Here is a 5239-nt window from a genome sequence, read left to right as displayed (position 1 = left end):
ATTTCGGTCGGCAAGATTTGCCATTGAATCCAAGAGCATTTTCTTTGACCTCTTTTAAAACGGAAAGCTCTTCTGGCGGCTAAATGAGGGTTTCAGGTTGTTTAATTTTTCCAAAGTGCCTCCTAGATCTGAATACACTTTATTATGCGCTTATTTAGCCATTTGGGTCTCTACTTATGTCACCAACCGGCAACGAATTTACAACAGAAAAGAGCAGTCTGGGCGATCTCGAAGGCTGACCACAAGGCTTCAAGTAAACCTCTTTTTGCAAATTTGAAAATTCTTGATGTTTTTAGTATCTACTCTCTCCATGTAAGTTCTTTCATGTACCTATATCATAATGATGCTTTACCTATTTCTTTTACTCAAATCTTTCAAACTGGAAATCAGATTCATCCGGCACAATATTCAACCAGATACTCTGATACTCTGACTTTTACCGACTTCATACCTGTAGAACAAATATTAAAAAGTTTTCGATCCTGTTTCAAGGTCTTAGGATATGGAATTCATTACCGAACAACATCAAAAACGCCCCGACTTTTGATATATTTAAGCGTGTGATCAAACCATTTTTAAGTGTCAGACCAGATGCAACCTAAACACCTTAACACTTCATATCTATTTCTTTCCACTAAAGAGACACTTATATACTCAAGTGCACGTCTTTTTTCTTTATTTTTAAATGCCGACTTGTATTTAAATTGCTGGTGCCGGGGAAAATCTCTATTCCTCACTGTCACTCCACTAAGGCCATCCGCATAAAATGTTTCGTTTCCCATCGCCCGACCGACCCATTTTTTTGGAAAAGTAAAAAAAAAAAAAAATTCCAGAATCATCTGTAAAGAAGCAAGTACTTTAATTTACAAGCACACGATATTGTCTTAAAATTATCATCGATACTTCGTTTTTGTAGCCTTTTTAGACATCTAATAGTCCTGTTAAGGTGGCTCGACTGGATTTTTTTAGGGGGATACCTCCTAAGTTTGAGCATTAACTACGTCGGCATGAGTAAAGATATGGAAAAAAAGTTACCACAACTGTATTATACAAAGATGAAAATTTCTCATGATCTGGGTTTTAGTGCAATCGTAGTCGCCATGGGAACGTAATGACGCCATTACGTTTTTCATTTATCTTTGTGTTTCTCTGTACCAGGAGTTTTTTGAAGAAATCGCTTAAGGGAGTATGTACCTGCTATAATTGCCTCCATTATGGCAAAGTTTGAAGAAATTCTATGAGAGCGTTTTCGAAATATTTTGAAATGCAGTTTTAAGAATCATAAAAACAGTGAAATAGCATGCTAGCCGCACAATTCGCTAATATTTTAAGAAAGTGATAAGCTTTGGAATCGCGGCTTCATCTCATAGTGGTTTGATTCCATTGACAACTGCATACAAAAAAAGAGAGGAATTGCTCTGGGCGATCGCGAGTAAGAAGAATTTTTAGAAATTTTCATCTTTATATAATACAGTTGTGGTAACCTTTTTTCCGTATCTTTACTCATGCCGACGTAGTTAATGCTCAAACTTGGGAAGTATTAACCACAAAAAATCCAGTCGAGCCACCTTAATGTACATCTTTTACCATCTGATTATATCTTGCAGACTAAACGTGAGATTTAATATGCAATCATGTGTTCATTCTTTTTTTTTTTTTTGCCCGACCGACCGACCAACCCACCTTCACGAGAGGGAGGGCGATGGGAAACGAAACATTTTATGAGGATGGCCTAAGCTGTATGCAAATTTTAGATTTAATGAGCGGCACTGATTAATGAAATAAAAATAAACTAAATAAATTAAAATAACTAAAACCGATTTCCTTTTGTTTGCTAATGTGATGATTTCATGCAATGTTTTGTCACGGGGGGCCCAGATCGTTAGTGTTTTTTTGCGAGATGTTAAATTCTCTCGGATGTTGATTTTTCAGATACAAATTTCGAAGAATGAATTGCACCTTAAACTGAAGCTACATCACCTATGGAGAATTGCATTGTCACTCAGTCAAGATTGCTCTTTAAGCAATGATTACTTTGTACTAACTTTTGAATTAGCTTGACTTTTACTCTCGCCATTTTTCGCCCGGCCCTCGTTGTTGGTCCGAAAACACACGGAAACGTTTGCTTACAAGTTGACACTAATAAAAACTTGCTTACAAGTTAATACGAACAATAAGTTGACAATAACACTAATTTTTGATGCAATGTGCATTGCTTGAAGTACTGATTTACAGTTGACTCCCGATAACTCGAACCGTCGCTAACTCGAACCTCGCGCTAACTCGAACCAAAATCGATTTCCCCTGGATTCCCCTCATACATTCACTAATTTTACCCTCGGTAACTCGTACTCTCGCTAACTCGAACCAGTTTTCGTTTTCCCTCAGGTCATTTTCTATAGAATTTTACCCTCGACAACTCGAACCATGTTTTGAGCCCTTAAAAAGTCGGGAAAAAAGCCGTCTACTGGCGTCCGAAACATTGAATTTTGGATTTCCTATTGACGTGATGTAGGAGTCTAGTTTACTAGTGGAAGCTGATGTTGATTGTCACAGGCTAACGTGAAGCAGCTTTTCTTCTCAAAACAGTAAAACGTATGCTCTATTTAGGCTATGTTTTGTTACGTTACGTTCTGATTTATAATCTAGTATCTTTTAATTTTCACTTGACATTTCTACAATTAAATGTGATTAAAATGTTTACTGTGCAATAAAAACTGTTTTTTACCTTACTCTCGGCTATTTTCTTGAAACTCCCGATAATTCGAACTTCGATTTCCCTTGAAGGTTCGAGTTATCGGGAGTCGACTGTACTATGAATAAAAGATGAAACATTTCACAGAAAATTCTCCTGGAGGTTCAGCTTCGCGGCCTAAGTACACAGTAAAGAAAGGTTTCTACGGTTTCGGTCCAGAGAGGTTTTACGCAAGTTTCTTTGCTATAGATATGGAAAACCTGGTCATCTAAAATTTGATCTTAAAAAAAAAACCCTGTCTTGTGACTGGGATAATAACTCATAAAATTTCCTTGATTTCGACTTTGGAGACGATCATTTTCTTGGCGACAAATTCTTCACCAGAAAAAAACAGAAGGAGTTGTGAAAAAGAAGCTATAGTATCAAGAGAATTGAAAAACAGAACATTTCGGAAGCAGCACTGAAGAAATGAAGAACTTTCATTAAAACTGTTCACTCGAGTATTTTGCATGAAATTAGTTTGTTTGCAGTATCATAACGTAGAAAGGGGCAGGAGAAAAATTGGTCTTTGGTCTGCATATTGACACATTAATGGGATCTGGGTCCCACACTGAAGTGACTCTTTCCACAGGACTCAACACATGCGCATAACTTACTCGGTCACCCAAGATTGAATTCAAACACTTGCCGATACAAATACGGATTAGTAACCTTGATCTACAAACCTAATCACGACGAAACTCTAGGCACGAGTGAAACTTCAAGTGCAAACGCAGGATTATATAGTAATATATAATTAGGTAATTTTATTCTCCTTTTTCTCCTTTTTATTATTATAAATTTTAATGTAGCATTTTATCACACTGTATCAAGAAGTCTAGAAAAAATTCTATATAAACAAGTATTCTCTATACCCTAATTTATTATTACCTCACACCTATATCTTGGACTCGTCTATTTACTTAAATGGGACAGTGACCAACACGAAAGCTTCGGCTAGTTTGGTCACTGTGCACATATCAACAAACCTGTATTTATATTTACTTTTCATCATTTGTTAACCTACTGATTCTGTAAGCCATCTAATACTGTACCAACTTGAATAGTGAGAAATAATTTTGAACTTGAACTTGAACTTGAAACATGAAATAACCTTAAACAACATGCAAAATACTGCACAATAATTACTTACCTCCTGAACTTGTTACTCTGACCGTGGAGAATGATTTGAACCGTGAAAGTGGAAAATCGACTTTTATGGGTGAGTGTGAGGATTTTTCCATTAAGGGCTATTTATTATTCACGCCCATTTTTAAATAATTCAAAAGAAACCTTCATTAGAGAATTTTGATTTTTTCTTATGTAACAAAAGTTTGCTTTTTTCAACTGGGTTCATTGAAAGCTAATGCAAAAGGGGACCACTTGGGCCTTGGGTACTTCAAGATACACATACTGTTATCTCCATTTGATTTCTTGGACTTGTTTGACGGAATTGCTCGGCTGAGGATAAGGGCTAGAGAACTCTTTGCGACCTTACGTTTTGAATTTGAAAGTGAGCGAAAGTTAATGTAGTGTGTGATTTCACTCACTCACTCACTCACTTACTTACTCCCTCACTGACACATCACTCACTCACTAACTCATCGTTCACTCACTCTTTTTTGGTAAAAAGGATACTGACTCATTATGGATTCACGCGCTCGCCCATCGTCAAATTATTAGTGGGAGCCATTAAAACTTGTCAGTGAAAGGTGTTTATCTATTCAATTGTTTACGCCCCTTTCCAGGTCACTGAATTGTTTCTCAATTATAGGACATAGCAAAAAATGTGAAGTTTTCAAGCCATGAGAGAAATATCAACAGACTCGATTTTACTACTCGTTGTTGTTGTTGTCGTTCTTTTTTTTTCAAAACTATTCTATGCCCTTTTTTTAACAAAAAAGGATAGCTTTTAAGGTGTATTGACTCTCCTGATGAGACACAATGAAAATCGACAAACGTTGCATTGTTGTTGGAAGAAGCGTTACCTAAAGTTCCGTTTAAACGTTGTCAAAATTTATATAAATAATAAAGAGAATTTTGAATCCCTCTTAATGAAAATCCTTTATCCTTTATGCACCTATCACGAGTTCGTTTTCTATTCAGAGAAGTTTATCTTCGGAAAAAGTCAGTCCTGATGCTGCAGGTATAAAATCCACTTAGTACTTCAGGCGCGGACGAATGTTTTGAGAGCACGTGGAGCACAAAATCGGTAAAAGGCTCGTGATGGTGTAAGTATGGAAGAGGATCCCTATTACTCGAATGAAGGATTAATTTTAAAGACCTCTAGTGATGAGGAAAAGATGAACAAAAAATCTATATAATCTTTTTTTTCATAGTTTTGCACAGACCTCAACAAATTGCAATTTTTCCTCATGCCATGTTCCAAACAAGAAACAATTACGTAACCTGCATGTCAATAGGCGTGAACAAATAAATAAACTGAATAAATAAATAAATATCCTTAATGGAACTCTCTTAAGTTTGAAATATTTGACGATGGGA

The sequence above is a fragment of the Porites lutea genome, chromosome 3 (assembly GCF_958299795.1).
Source record: "Porites lutea chromosome 3, jaPorLute2.1, whole genome shotgun sequence".
Lineage (NCBI taxonomy): Eukaryota > Metazoa > Cnidaria > Anthozoa > Scleractinia > Poritidae > Porites > Porites lutea.
The sequence above is the reverse complement of the archived record's forward strand: the minus strand, read 5'-3'. Positions refer to the sequence as shown.